The sequence below is a fragment of the Convolutriloba macropyga genome, unplaced genomic scaffold (genome assembly GCF_964194025.1).
Source record: "Convolutriloba macropyga unplaced genomic scaffold, txConMacr16.3 SCAFFOLD_2381, whole genome shotgun sequence".
Lineage (NCBI taxonomy): Eukaryota > Metazoa > Xenacoelomorpha > Acoela > Convolutidae > Convolutriloba > Convolutriloba macropyga.
In genome coordinates, this window is record NW_027452945.1 from 4,105 (window position 1) to 20,000 (window position 15,896).

At 45.0% G+C, this 15,896-nt stretch overlaps 1 non-coding gene and 1 pseudogene across 1 annotated transcript in view; both read left to right on the forward strand.

Moving 5' to 3' along the window:
- Positions 1–13,318: 13,318 nt before the first annotated feature.
- Positions 13,319–13,470, forward strand: LOC142357921 (5.8S ribosomal RNA; annotated as a pseudogene).
- A 1,683-nt stretch (positions 13,471–15,153) lies between these two features.
- LOC142357922 (large subunit ribosomal RNA) overlaps positions 15,154–15,896 on the forward strand; it is a 3,522-nt gene continuing 2,779 nt past the window's right edge. Inside the window, exon 1 of the ribosomal RNA XR_012761727.1 lies at positions 15,154–15,896. This exon is cut by the window's right edge and continues 2,779 nt beyond it. This is a non-coding gene — a ribosomal RNA (large subunit ribosomal RNA).

Below are 15,896 nucleotides of genomic sequence, written 5' to 3' on the forward strand. Positions count from 1 at the left end.
AGCTAGCTAGCTAGCTTGAGCTTGAGCTAGCTAGCTTGAGCTTGAGCTAGCTAGCTTGAGCTTGAGCTAGCTAGCTAGCTTGAGCTTGAGCTAGCTAGCTAGCTTGAACTTGAGCTAGCTAGCTAGCTTGAGTTTGAGCTAGCTAGCTTGAGCTTGAGCTAGCTAGCTTGAGCTTGAGCTAGCTAGCTAGCTTGAACTTGAGCTAGCTAGCTAGCTTGAGCTTGAGCTAGCTAGCTAGCTTGAGCTTGAGCTAGCTAGCTAGCTTGAGCTTGAGCTTGAGCTAGCTAGCTTGAGCTTGAGCTTGAGCTAGCTAGCTAGCTTGAGCTTGAGCTAGCTAGCTTGAGCTTGAGCTAGCTAGCTTGAGCTTGAGCTAGCTAGCTAGCTTGAGCTTGAGCTAGCTAGCTAGCTTGAACTTGAGCTAGCTAGCTAGCTTGAGCTTGAGCTAGCTAGCTAGCTTGAGCTAGCTAGCTAGCTTGAGCTTGAGCTTGAGCTTGAGCTAGCTAGCTTGAGCTTGAGCTAGCTAGCTAGCTTGAGCTTAAGCTAGCTAGCTAGCTTGAGCTTGAGCTAGCTAGCTAGCTTGAGCTTGAGCTTGAGCTAGCTAGCTTGAGCTTGAGCTTGAGCTAGCTAGCTAGCTTGAGCTTGAGCTAGCTAGCTAGCTTGAGCTTGAGCTTGAGCTAGCTAGCTTGAGCTTGAGCTTGAGCTAGCTAGCTAGCTTGAGCTTGAGCTAGCTAGCTTGAGCTTGAGCTAGCTAGCTTGAGCTTGAGCTAGCTAGCTAGCTTGTGCTTGAGCTAGCTAGCTAGCTTGAGCTTGAGCTTGAGCTAGCTGGCTTGAGCTTGAGCTAGCTAGCTTGAGCTTGAGCTAGCTAGCTTGAGCTTGAGCTAGCTAGCTAGCTTGAACTTGAGCTAGCTAGCTAGCTTGAGCTTGAGCTAGCTAGCTAGCTTGAGCTTGAGCTAGCTAGCTAGCTTGAGCTTGAGCTTGAGCTAGCTAGCTTGAGCTTGAGCTTGAGCTAGCTAGCTAGCTTGAGCTTGAGCTAGCTAGCTTGAGCTTGAGCTAGCTAGCTTGAGCTTGAGCTAGCTAGCTAGCTTGAGCTTGAGCTAGCTAGCTAGCTTGAACTTGAGCTAGCTAGCTAGCTTGAGCTTGAGCTAGCTAGCTAGCTTGAGCTAGCTAGCTAGCTTGAGCTTGAGCTTGAGCTAGCTAGCTTGAGCTTGAGCTAGCTAGCTAGCTTGAGCTTGAGCTAGCTAGCTAGCTTGAGCTTGAGCTAGCTAGCTAGCTTGAGCTTGAGCTTGAGCTAGCTAGCTTGAGCTTGAGCTTGAGCTAGCTAGCTAGCTTGAGCTTGAGCTAGCTAGCTTGAGCTTGAGCTAGCTAGCTTGAGCTTGAGCTAGCTAGCAAGCTTGTGCTTGAGCTAGCTAGCTAGCTTGAGCTTGAGCTTGAGCTAGCTAGCTTGAGCTTGAGCTAGCTAGCTTGAGCTTGAGCTAGCTAGCTTGAGCTTGAGCTAGCTAGCAAGCTTGTGCTTGAGCTAGCTAGCTAGCTTGAGCTTGAGCTTGAGCTAGCTGGCTTGAGCTTGAGCTAGCTAGCTTGAGCTTGAGCTAGCTAGCTTGAGCTTGAGCTAGCTAGCTAGCTTGAACTTGAGCTAGCTAGCTAGCTTGAGCTTGAGCTAGCTAGCTAGCTTGAGCTTGAGCTAGCTAGCTAGCTTGAGCTTGAGCTTGAGCTAGCTAGCTTGAGCTTGAGCTTGAGCTAGCTAGCTAGCTGGAGCTTGAGCTAGCTAGCTTGAGCTTGAGCTAGCTAGCTTGAGCTTGAGCTAGCTAGCTAGCTTGAGCTTGAGCTAGCTAGCTAGCTTGAACTTGAGCTAGCTAGCTAGCTTGAGTTTGAGCTAGCTAGCTTGAGCTTGAGCTAGCTAGCTTGAGCTTGAGCTAGCTAGCTAGCTTGAACTTGAGCTAGCTAGCTAGCTTGAGCTTGAGCTAGCTAGCTAGCTTGAGCTTGAGCTAGCTAGCTAGCTTGAGCTTGAGCTTGAGCTAGCTAGCTTGAGCTTGAGCTTGAGCTAGCTAGCTAGCTTGAGCTTGAGCTAGCTAGCTTGAGCTTGAGCTAGCTAGCTTGAGCTTGAGCTAGCTAGCTAGCTTGAGCTTGAGCTAGCTAGCTAGCTTGAACTTGAGCTAGCTAGCTAGCTTGAGCTTGAGCTAGCTAGCTAGCTTGAGCTAGCTAGCTAGCTTGAGCTTGAGCTTGAGCTTGAGCTAGCTAGCTTGAGCTTGAGCTAGCTAGCTAGCTTGAGCTTGAGCTAGCTAGCCAGCTTGAGCTTGAGCTAGCTAGCTAGCTTGAGCTTGAGCTTGAGCTAGCTAGCTTGAGCTTGAGCTTGAGCTAGCTAGCTAGCTTGAGCTTGAGCTAGCTAGCTAGCTTGAGCTTGAGCTTGAGCTAGCTAGCTTGAGCTTGAGCTTGAGCTAGCTAGCTAGCTTGAGCTTGAGCTAGCTAGCTTGAGCTTGAGCTAGCTAGCTTGAGATTGAGCTAGCTAGCTAGCTTGTGCTTGAGCTAGCTAGCTAGCTTGAGCTTGAGCTTGAGCTAGCTGGCTTGAGCTTGAGCTAGCTAGCTTGAGCTTGAGCTAGCTAGCTTGAGCTTGAGCTAGCTAGCTAGCTTGAACTTGAGCTAGCTAGCTAGCTTGAGCTTGAGCTTGAGCTAGCTAGCTAGCTTGAGCTTGAGCTAGCTAGCTAGCTTGAGCTTGAGCTTGAGCTAGCTAGCTTGAGCTTGAGCTTGAGCTAGCTAGCTAGCTTGAGCTTGAGCTAGCTAGCTTGAGCTTGAGCTAGCTAGCTTGAGCTTGAGCTAGCTAGCTAGCTTGAGCTTGAGCTAGCTAGCTAGCTTGAACTTGAGCTAGCTAGCTAGCTTGAGCTTGAGCTAGCTAGCTAGCTTGAGCTAGCTAGCTAGCTTGAGCTTGAGCTTGAGCTTGAGCTAGCTAGCTTGAGCTTGAGCTAGCTAGCTAGCTTGAGCTTGAGCTAGCTAGCTAGCTTGAGCTTGAGCTAGCTAGCTAGCTTGAGCTTGAGCTTGAGCTAGCTAGCTTGAGCTTGAGCTTGAGCTAGCTAGCTAGCTTGAGCTTGAGCTAGCTAGCTTGAGCTTGAGCTAGCTAGCTTGAGCTTGAGCTAGCTAGCTAGCTTGAGCTTGAGCTAGCTAGCTAGCTTGAGCTTGAGCTAGCTGGCTTGAGCTTGAGCTAGATAGCTTGAGCTTGAGCTAGCTAGCTAGCTTGAGCTAGCTAGCTAGAGCTCGACCTATGAAAAGCTGCGCAAACACTTATTCTATAATAATTGCGAAAATTAAAAATTTCACAAGTGAAAAGCTGCATAAACAGTAATTCTATGTGTGGGGCATTATTAGGGGGAGGTGTCTTGTCAAAATATGGCTGGACTAAAGACCTCAACCCAGATAGGGTGGAAGGCCCTATGATCGGTCTGTTACTAATCGGTGACCGATAAAGACCTGACCAAGGCCTGTAGTAAGCTTGGTTAGGCATTACAGGAGATAACACTAAGACCGAGGGGTCTTAGAGAGCCCTCTAGCGGGGCGAATAGAGCTAGATCGAGCCTTGGGAAAGCTAGATCGAGCAGGACTGAAGCTAAAGGATAGACCGAGAGGTCTGTCTGGTCCTCCTAGAGAGGCCAAGAGAAAGTACGAGAAGCCAACTAAAGCTTGATCGGGCCTTCAGCAAGCACGACCGAGCTGTACCGGAGCTAACACTAAGACCGAGGGGTCTTAGAGAGCCCTCTAGCGGGGCGAATAGAGCTAGATCGAGCCTTGGGAAAGCTAGATCGAGCAGGACTGAAGCTAAACGATAGACCGAGAGGTCTGTCTGGTCCTCCTAGAGAGGCCAAGAGAAAAAACGAGAAGCTAACTAAAGCTTGATCGGGCCTTCAGCAAGCACGACCGAGCTGTACCGGAGCTAACACTAAGACCGAGGGGTCTTAGAGAGCCCTCTAGCGGGGCGAATAGAGCTTGATCAAGCCTTGGGCAAGCTAGATCGAGCAGGACTGAAGCTAAGCAAGAGACCGAGAGGTCTGTCTGGTCCTCCTAGAGAGGCCAAGAGAAAGTACGAGAAGCCAACTAAAGCTTGATCGGGCCTTCAGCAAGCACGACCGAGCTGTACCGGAGCTAACACTAAGACCGAGGGGTCTTAGAGAGCCCTCTAGCGGGGCGAATAGAGCTAGATCGAGCCTTGGGAAAGCTAGATCGAGCAGGACTGAAGCTAAACGATAGACCGAGAGGTCTGTCTGGTCCTCCTAGAGAGGCCAAGAGAAAGTACGAGAAGCTAACTAAAGCTTGATCGCGCCTTCAGCAAGCACGATTGAGCAAGACCGGAGCTAACACTAAGACCGAAGTGTCTTAGAGAGCCCTCTGGTGGGGCGAATAGAGCTAGATCGAGCCTTGGGAAAGCTAGATCGAGTAAGATTGAAGCTGAAAGAGTGTCAGAGGAGCAAATGAACCTCCAAAAAGTGAAAATCAAATTTTAGAAAAAACACAAGTTAAATACTGCATGGACAGTATTTCTATGTGTGGGGCATTATTAGGGGGAGGTGTCTTGTCAAAATATGGCTGGACTAAAGACCTCAACCCGGATAGGGTGGAAGGCCCCATGATCGGTTTGTTACTAATCGGTGACCGATAAAGACCTGACCAAGGCCTGTAGTAAGCTTGGTTAGGCATTACAGGAGTTAACACTAAGACCGAGGGGTCTTAGAGAGCCCTCTAGCGGGGCGAATAGAGCTAGATCGAGCCTTGGGAAAGCTAGATCGAGCAGGACTGAAGCTAAGCAAGAGACCGAAAGGTCTGTCTGGTCCTCCTAGAGAGGCCAAGAGAAAGTACGAGAAGCTAACTAAAGCTTGATCAGGCCTTCAGCAAGCACGACCGAGCTGTACCGGAGCTAACACTAAGACCGAGGGGTCTTAGAGAGCCCTCTAGCAGGGCGAATAGATCTAGATCGAGCCTTGGGAAAGCTAGATCGAGCAGGACTGAAGCTAAACGATAGACCGAGAGGTCTGTCTGGTCCTCCTAGAGAGGCCAAGAGAAAGTACGAGAAGCTAACTAAAGCTTGATCGGGCCTTCAGCAAGCACGACCGAGCTGTACCGGAGCTAACACTAAGACCGAGGGGTCTTAGAGAGCCCTCTAGCAGGGCGAATAGAGCTAGATCGAGCCTTGGGAAAGCTAGATCAAGCAGGACTGAAGCTAAACGATAGACCGAGAGGTCTGTCTGGTCCTCCTAGAGAGGCCAAGAGAAAGTACGAGAATCTAACTAAAGCTTGATCGGGCCTTCAGCAAGCACGACCGAGCTGTACCGGAGCTAACACTAAGACCGAGGGGTCTTAGAGAGCCCTCTAGCAGGGCGAATAGAGCTAGATCGAGCCTTGGGAAAGCTAGATCGAGCAGGACTGAAGCTAAACGATAGACCGAGAGGTCTGTCTGGTCCTCCTAGAGAGGCCAAGAGGAAGTACGAGAAGCTAACTAAAGCTTGATCGCGCCTTCAGCAAGCACGATTGAGCAAGACCGGAGCTAACACTAAGACCGAAGTGTCTTAGAGAGCCCTCTAGTGGGGCGAATAGAGCTAGATCGAGCCTTGGGAAAGCTAGATCGAGTAAGATTGAAGCTGAAAGAGTGTCAGAGGAGCAAATGAACCTCCAAAAAGTGAAAATCAAATTTTAGAAAAAAACACAAGTTAAATACTGCATGGACAGTAATTCTATGTGTGGGGCATTATTAGGGAGAGGTGTCTTGTCAAAATATGGCTGGACTAAAGACCTCAACCCGGATAGGGTGGAAGGCCCTATGATTGGTCTGTTACTAATCGGTGACCGATAAAGACCTGACCAAGGCCTGTAGTAAGCTTGGTTAGGCATTACAGAAGATAACACTAAGACCGAGGGGTCTTAGAGAGCCCTCTAGCGGGGCGAATAGAGCTTGATCAAGCCTTGGGCAAGCTAGATCGAGCAGGACTGAAGCTAAACGATAGACCGAGAGGTCTGTCTGGTCCTCCTAGAGAGGCCAAGAGAAAGTACGAGAATCTAACTAAAGCTGGGTCGGGCCTTCAGCAAGCACGACCGAGCAGTACCGGAGCTAACACTAAGACCGAGGGGTCTTAGAGAGCCCTCTAGTGGGGCGAATAGAGCTAGATCGAGCCTTGGGAAAGCTAGATCGAGCAGGACTGAAGCTAAACGATAAACCGAAAGGTCTGACGGGTCCTCATAAGAGGCATGGAGAAAGATCTGATACTAAAGTACCTCTCGGAAGTAATAAAATATGCCTGATGAAGCCGGGTATGATGTTTGTTGTTTGATGGCATTCATCGATTAGGTCTGGTGGATTCCCCATTACTCCGAGTGGTACTAGTAGAGGCTCCTACAGGGGTGAGCAAAGCGAGATCAAGCCTTAGGCAAGCTAGATCGAGCAGAACTGAAGCTGAAAAGCAAAATAAATGACAGGTCTGTCCAAATCAATAAACTTGAAATCCAGTGTGGTCACCACGGGTCACGAGGTGAATTCCTAGCGATTGTCTGCTGAACGTATAGGAAGGCCCGAAACGAACGATAATTTCATTGCACAGTGGAGATACTATACGTTCAGGAGTAGCATACATCGGGTTTGATCTATGATCATGTCTGGTCTCCGAGGATCCACCGGGTTACCAACTGGCACCGCTGTACTGGGTGTAAAACTGGGCCACCTGAAGTCCCGGGTGTAAAACTAGGTGCCTCTGTGCCAAAGTAGCGGCTTGCGTAGTGCATTATGCCTCCGGCTTGCGAAATGGTTATAAGCAATAACAACAGGACGCCGCGGGGTGTTCACTTAAAGGAGTAACGTTCTCTCAAGGGAGGGGATCTAAAAATCTTGATAAAACATTTATTCTATGCAAAATTTGTGCGCAAATTTTGCAAAGTAAAAAGCTGCACTGTAGCAAATTCTATGTGTGTAGCATTATTAGGGAAGTGTTGTTTGATGGCACCTCTCTACTTGATGCACCAAAGAACTACCTTGATGGCTCATGACCGCTGGTAATCTGTCGTCGCTAGTAGTTCGGAACTGAGAACAAATATGTTCGCAAATTACAACAATTATACAGCATATTGCTGAATAAAGCAGAACCGAATAATACTCAGTGACTTTACACCAAGACTGACTAATGTCTGGATTGTATCGTCCTACTCGAGTAAGGCGAAGAAAAGCTAGAAAGATACGCTTTTCACAAAGCAGGCTTAATGCATGCAAACCAAGGAGGAAGGAGTGATGCCCCTCCTTATAATAAGCAGAACCAAATAAAGAACAGACAGCATCATCTGTACAGTGACCAAGAAGAGGTGAAACTTCTGTATGTGAAAAGGCAATTTGAGCGAGATTTATTAGCAGACTAGTATTATGTTGTTTCTAGTAGGCGAAAGCCGAAACATCAACATGTGAAAATCTGATATTAAATCCTCAATCATTTTCCCTAGTATTATACAGCTATGAGTAACCTTAATTGGACACGGCAATTATTGCTGACCGGTGAAACTTTCGCATGGGAAAGACACACACACTTCTTGACAAAGCAATAAGTATTATGCTGTTTCTAGTACGCGAAAGCAGAAACATCAGCATGTGAAAGTTGTGAAGTTGAAGAATTTTTGTGTTGAGTACGATGTTGTTACTAGTAACCATGTCGACAGCTGAGAACTGTTCTCTAACCAATAGAAGGTGAAACTTCTGTATGTGAAAAGGCAATTTGAGCGAGATTTCTTAGCAGACTAGTATTATGTTGTTTCTAGTAGGCGAAAGCCGAAACATCAACATGTGAAAATCTGATATTAAATCCTCAATCATTTTCCCTAGTATTATACAGCTACTAGTAGCCGTAATTGGTCAGGGAAACATTGTTGACCGGTGAAACTTCACATGGGAAAGACACACAAATTACTTGACAAAACAATAAGTATTATGCTGTTTCTAGTATGCGAAAGCAGAAACATCAGCATGTGAAAGTTGTGAAGTTGAAAAGTTTTTGTGTTGAGTACGGTGTTGTTACTAGTAACCATGTCGACAGCTGGAAAGCTGTTCTCTAACCAATAAAAGGTAAAACTTCTGTATCTGAAGAGGCGGCGTGATTGAGATTTTTAACAGACTAGTATTATGTTGTTTCTAGTAGGCGAGAGCCGAAACATCGACATGTGAACATCTGGTTTTTAAATCATGAGTCAATTCTCCCTAGTATGATACAGTTGTTAGCCGGTATTGGTAACAGTAGAACAGAGATTTGGAGGGCAAAACCTGCTCATGGGAAATGCTCACAGAGCGCTATCTACCAGTACACATAGTATTATGCTGTTTCTAGTACGCGCGAGCCGAAACATCAGCATGTGAAATGTGTAATCGTGGGTAACTCTAAGTGTGTAGAGTACTGTGTAGTAACTAGTAGCCATGCCAAAGCATGCATTGAAACTCTTCGTGATTTAAAAAGCTCAAAGCAAGATTGACGAGGCCGCAAGGCTATGTCTTTCTAAATTCGAACAAATCGAAAGATTGTTCAAAGTACAATTAAACTGATTGATCCTGTCAGTTGCCATATGCTTGTCTGAAAGACTAAGCCATGCATGTGCAAGCGAAGCTTGAAAAAGTGGAACCGCGAATGGCTCATTAAATCAGTTACTATCTATTAGTTGATTTGCAAGCTAAATGAATAACTGCGGTAACCCTGCAGCTAATGCATGCTGATTGTCCGACACTGTCGGAGACTTTTACAAGACTACACCGGGTGATTTGCTAAGTACAGACACATCCCGTGATGAGTCCTAGTAACTGAAAGATCCCAGATAGCTTCGGCTTGGGGACGGAACTTCCGAATTTCTGACCTATCAACCTATGATGGTAGTGTAACGGACTACCATGGTTGTGACGGGTAACGGGGAATCAGGGTTCGATTCCGGAGAGGGAGCCTTAGAAACGGCTACCACATCCAAGGAAGGCAGCAGGCACGCAAATTACCCACTCTCCGCACGAGGAGGTAGTGACTAGAAATAATGATATGAACCTTTATGGTTTGTAATCAGAATGGAATGGACTTAAAAGCTCCATTGATGAACGAGTAGAGGGCAAGTCTGGTGCCAGCAGCCGCGGTAATACCAGCCTCTACAAGCGTATGCAATAGTTGCTGCGTTTAAAAAGCTCATAGTTGGATCTGTTTGAGTAGAACGGCAACATGGTCTTCAGTTAAATCTGTTGACTCGTTCCGCTCATCCTTCGCATCGAAGAAATAGTTTGCACTTAAATGTGACGAACTGTGGAAACGGTGTTTTCACCCTGAGAAAATTAGAGTGTTCAAAGCATCCTTTGGGATCGAATAATAAAGCATGGAATAATGGAGAATGACCCGCTACTCGATTGATGCCGGTTGGCTGAGTGCGGTAATGATTGAAAGGAACAGACGGGGGCATTTGTATTGCTACGTTAGAGGTGAAATTCTTGGATCGTGGCAAGACAAACTACTGCGAAAGCATTTGCCAAGAATGTTTTCATTAATCAAGAACGAAAGTCAGAGTATTGAAGAGGATTAGATACCCTCGTAATTCTGACCATAAACTATACCAACCTACAATTTGTCAAAGTCGATCTTGACTTGGCAAGAGATTAACCGGGAAACCAAAGTTTATTGGTTCCGGGGGAAGTATGGTTGCAAAATCGAAACTTAAAGGAATTGACGGAAGGGCACCACCAGGAGTGGAGCCTGCGGCTTAATTTGACTCAACACGGGAAAACTCACCCGGTCCAGACATCTTAAGGATTGACAGATTGAATATCTTTCATGATTATATGGGCGGTGGTGCATGGCCGTTCTTAGTTAGTGGAGTGATCTGTCTGGTTAATTCCGATAACGAACGAGATCTTCTCCATCTAAATAATGAAATTCACTATATGTGAATTCAAACACTTCTTAGAGGAACTATGCGGAATTAAATACCGCAGATGAAGTGAGGCTATAACAGGTCTGTGATGCCCTTAGATGTTCTGGACTGCACGCGCGCTACACTGTGTACTTTTAGATTGAGTACTCAGCCCTTGGTCCGAAATGGACTGGGCAATCAGAGAAAAGTACAGCGCTTCAAGGGGATCGTCTGTTGTAACTTGCAGACGTGAACCAGGAATTCCTGGTACTTATGAGTCAACAACTCATAGGGATTACGTCCCTGCCCTTTGTACACACCGCCCGTCGCTACTACTGATTGGATAGTTAAGCAAGAATTGCAAATTCCTACTGTTGGGACTTCGGTCTCCGGCAACGGGATGAAGCGGATCGAGCTTAATTGTCTAGAGGAAGTAAAAGTCGTAACAAGGTTTCCGTAGGGGAACCTGCGGAAGGATCAGTGATTGATTCCTTCGGGCATGGCTGCTGGTAGAGGCCATGTCTGTAGTGCGCATGACGCTCTGTCGCTAGAGATTGCTTGGCAACCAATCTCGAATTATGTATCGAGCTCAAAAACTACTTGTGTGGATACATAGTTCAGCAGTCATGGCAAGGGACTGCTTAAAGGGAGACTAGTTAGCAAAAGCAGCCTAGCAGAACTGCAGCTATCTAGATCTCAGAAGCTGGGTTATAGAAGCCCAGCTATAGACTTGTGAATGAGAAAGGCCTAAAAAGGTCCACAAGTCGCGTGGTTAGAACCGACACGCAAAAATCCCAGCGAGTGACAGAGCGTTGCGCTGTTCAGTGGGAAAGAGTTGAGCTACTCGGGGCGCCCACTGAACTTGCTCCGAGCCAAAGGCTCGAAAAAACACAGCTTAGCCTCAGATCCTTTACATAGAAGGCTAGCTAAAATAAACTTACCTTGGACGAGGGTAAAGTTTAGTCAGTTCTTAGGGGAGAGTAATCCACAGCTTCTCGCCCTCTGAACATTCTCCCAGATATGTAGGTCTGGGAGAGTCTCCTCCTGTTCTTCGGAATCTGGAGGTAGACAAAGACAGTACGATACGATCTTGCATCGGGATGACTAACCGATAATGATCATAATCTGACAATTTTTCCGGCTTGAGGCACCGGAGTCAGATTAAAGACACATACTGAACTAAAGGCGTATGTGCAAAGCTTGTCGGAGTGTAGAGAGTCAAGCTGAGTTGACTCGTCACGTGGTGATGACAACAGCCATGTGCAAAACACTCACAACTTTATCGTCTATGTGGAAAAGGTTGCTAACAGCGCTCTCTATGAGAGGCCCTCGCATATAACTATACGAGGAAAAGGCGATAGAGTTGTTTGAATGTGGGGCAGGTTCATCGACAAGCTAAGTTGATCACATTCTTGTTGTGGCATCCTACTAGAATTGGTCACGGTCTGCACCAACTCTCCCCAAGTTGGCCAGACTTAAAACTAGAAATAAGGTTTGCAGCTATGTGAACCTAGAAACTGTAAAGGAGTTGAAAGAACTTAAAGGAATTGAAAGAGGCCTTGAGGTATATCCTCTTGGTAAAGACCCACAAAAGCTCACAAAAGTGGCTTCGAAGGGCAAAACTGGTTCATCCAAAACAATTGGAGAGCTTAAAGCAGAACCAATTCGAATGAAACACTATTGGTGAAACTTCATCATGAGAACGTCACAAGCTGATCACGCTCTATGATATGACTAGTATTATGTTGCTTCTAGTAGGCTAAGCGCAAGCCGAAACATCAACATGTGAAAGTCGTAGAATTTTGCAATCAAACTGTGGCTAGTACTGTGATGTTACTAGTAACCTGGTGTTCCGTCATATGGCCAAGAGAGCATTTGAAGGCGAAACTTCTGCATGGGAAAGCTGCATCATGATCAAAATTTTATATCGAGTATTATGTTGACGTTAGTAGGCCTTGGCCGAAAACGCAGCATGTGAAAGGTATAGATAAAAGTTATTGTTGCAGTCAGTACTGTGTAGTTACTAGTAGCTGGATTTAAGCTCAAAATGAGACACTGTTGGTGAAACTTCATCATGAGAATGTCACAAGCTGATCAAGCTCTATGATATGACTAGTATTATGTTGCTTCTAGTAGGCTAAGCGCAAGCCGAAACATCAACATGTGAAAGTCGTAGAATTTTGCGATCAAATTGTGGCTAGTACTGTGATGTTACTAGTAACCTTGTGTTACGTCATATGGCCAAGAGAGCATTTGAAGGCGAAACTTCTGCATGGGGAAGCTGCATCATGAACAAAAGTTTATATCGAGTATTATGTTGACATTAGTAGGCCCTGGCCGAAAGCGCAGCATGTGAAAGGTATAGATAAAAGTTATCGTTGCAGTCAGTACTGTGTAGTTACTAGTAGCTGGATTTAAGCTCGAAATGAGACACTGTTGGTGAAACTTCATCATGAGAACGTCACAAGCTGATCACGCTCCATGATATGACTAGTATTATGTTGCTTCTAGTAGGCTAAGCGCAAGCCGAAACATCAACATGTGAAAGTCGTAGAATTTTGCGATCAAATTGTGGCTAGTACTGTGATGTTACTAGTAACCTTGTGTTACGTCATATGGCCAAGAGAGCATTTGAAGGCGAAACTTCTGCTTGGGGAAGCTGCATCATGAACAAAAGTTTATATCGAGTATTATGTTGACGTTAGTAGGCCCTGGCCGAAAGCGCAGCATGTGAAAGGTATAGATAAAAGTTAGCGTTGCAGTCAGTACTGTGTAGTTACTAGTAGCTGGATTTAAGCTCGAAATGAGACACTGTTGGTGAAACTTCATCATGAGAACGTCACAAGCTGATCACGCTCTATGATATGACTAGTATTATGTTGCTTCTAGTAGGCTAAGCGCAAGCCGAAACATCAACATGTGAAAGTCGTAGAATTTTGCAATCAAACTGTGGCTAGTACTGTGATGTTACTAGTAACCTTTTCTTACGTCATATGGCCAAGAGAGCATTTGAAGGCGAAACTTCTGCATGGGGAAGCTGCATCATGAACAAAAGTTTATATCGAGTATTATGTTGACGTTAGTAGGCCCTGGCCGAAAGCGCAGCATGTGAAAGGTATAGATAAAAGTTATCGTTGCAGTCAGTACTGTGTAGTTACTAGTAGCTGGATTTAAGCTCGAAGTGAGACACTGTTGGTGAAACTTCATCATGAGAACGTCACAAGCTGATCACGCTCTATGATATGACTAGTATTATGTTGCTTATAGTAGGCTAAGCGCAAGCCGAAACATCAACATGTGAAAGTCGTAGAATTTTGCGATCAAACTGTGGCTAGTACTTTGATGATGCTTGTAGCCAACCGAATTGGTTGAAAAGCCCAATAAGTAAGCTAACTTGGGAGAGCTTGTTGGAAACCAAATGCTACTAGATTGGTCCAAATACATCCTTCAACAGGGGATCACTTGGCTCGCTTTACGAAGAGGAGCACAGCTATATGTGTTAATTCGGTATGAATCGCAAGATTTGTTTACCGACCTCTCTAACGCAAAAGGCGGTCTCGGCTTCGGCTGTTGACTGCGTCCGATTCAGGGTTATATAACTCTCGATTGAACACATTGATGTTCTATTGTTGGTGCTTCCAATAAAATTGGAACACTTAAAGCAGAACCGATTCAAATAATAGCATTCTGATCAATGATTGCATTACTTGATCAAGAACTGCTGGAGTCATTGTGATGGCGAATTTTCTTCATAAGAAAATTGCAAAGAGACGGAACTTAATGAGACTAGTATTATGTTGTTTCTAGTAAGCGGAAGCTGAAACAGCAACATGTGAAAATCAAGTTTTGTTCAATGATCTCGAGGCGATAAGTACTATGAAGCAACTAGTAGCCTAAGCATGACTCAGATTTGAGACAGTCAAAAAGACTGGCGAAACTTCTTCACATGAAAGTTACATAGAGAACTACAAATGTATACAGCGAGTATTATGTTGTTTCTAGTAGGCGAAAGCTGAAACATCAACATGTGAAAGTTGTCTGCAAACTGTAGAACGATATGTGATTAGTACTGTGCTGTTACTAGTAGCCAGTCTGACTGTAGAAGCCAAGACAAAGGGAAACTAATGCATCTGAAAAGGACAAGTTATGGAAAGGTATGCACGATAAGTATTATGTTGTTTCTAGTAAGCGGCAGCTGAAACATCAACATGTGAACGTCGTTGTGTACAGTAACCTAGAACTATATAGTCCTTAGTAACGTGCATTTACTAGTACCTGTAATTGGTATTCAGACTCAGGCAGTTTGGAATAGTTTGGCAAAGATGCACCAGAGAAAACTGGGATTTGATACAGAAATTGTTGAATACAAGTATTATGCTGCTTCTAGTAGGTTGAATCCGAAACATCAGCATGTGAAAATTGAAAACATTTCTGGTTCGAATTGTCACAAGTATTTGGTGATCTGAGTAGCCAAACTCACTACAACGCCAATTGAAGGCAAAAATTCTCAACGGGAAAAGCTATTCTCATTGAATGAGCTAACAAGACGAGTATTATGTTGCTTCTAGTAGGCGAAAGCCAAAACATCAACATGTGAAAGTCTTGCTGAACAAATTTAATGTTGTTGAGCTCAGTACCGTGTGAATTAGTAGCCATAATTGGCGAGCGAAAATTGAACTGGCGAAACTTCGTCTTTGGAAAATTGCAGATGCCGAGCACTTATTTTGCAACGAGTATTATGTTGACTGTAGTAAGCGAAAGCCGAAACAGCAACATGTGAAAGCTGTTGAAATTTGTGGTCATTTTGCAATAAGTACAAGGAGTGTAACTAGTAGCCAGGTCAAAATTTGGGATAAGAATGAGCAAAAATTCTGCATGAGAACAGTTGAAATTATGAAACTAAATTACAAAGACTAGTATTATGTTGTTTCGAGTACGCGAAAGCGGAAACATCAACATGTGAACGTTTGTAACGAAGTTTCGTTAATTTTCAGCCTAGTACTGAGCAAGAACGAGTAGCCTCATCTCCAATCCCACGCAAAATGTAGTGAAATATGTGAGTGAACCTTATTCACGGTGAGGATTTCCCGAGGTCTGTATTGCAGCGAGTATTATGTTGCTTCTAGTAAGCGAAAGCTGAAACAACAACATTTGAAAGTTGGAATTAATGACTGAATGGAAACTTCGACCTGTGTTTGATAGTAGTAGCGAACAAAACTGCTGAATCGGTTTCTGTCTCATATTGGTCAGTGAACCAATTAAGAGACAATCAACTACATAACCTGAATTGGGCGAGAGAACCCCCTTAACTTAAGCATATCAGTAAGGGGAGGAAAAGAAATCAACTGAGAATCCCTTAGTAATGGCGAATGAACAGGGAAAAGCTCATCGGGAAGAGAAATGGCAACATTTCTCGGTGTCCGGTATGGTTTGATGCTAGACTGGTGAATTTGTCCTGATGTCTACTGGAAAGTAGCATCAAAGAAGGTGAAAATCCTGTAAAGGTCATTTTCGATACCAGTCATAATGGCTCATTCCTATGAGTAGAGTTGTTTGAAAGTGCAACTCGAAGCTGGAGATATGTCTCTCCAAAAGCTAATTATAAAGCGAGACCGATAGTAAACAAGTACCGTGAGGGAAAGTTGAAAAGCACTCTGAAGAGAGAGTGAAAAGTACGTGAAACTGTTGAAGGGGAACTGGAGTGAGCGTTACCATACTCAATGCCTTGATATTATATTCTCGGCTACCGAGTAGTGTAGTTGTCGTCTTTTGGCAAATCTTGTTAATGAATCGAGCAGAAGTTTTCCTCGGAATTCTTCTTGTTGATTCTAAACAAAATGAGATAAATTGATCTTGATTGCCTGTCTGACCTCAACTTCCTATTCAATGCTCTCTACAGCCCGTCTTGAAACACGGACCAAGGAGTGTGAGTTGCTTGCAAGTGTTGTCGCTCATTGAAAGCGCACACGCGAAATGAAAGTGAACAGTGTAATTTTTATGAATTGCACTACTTTGTGTGG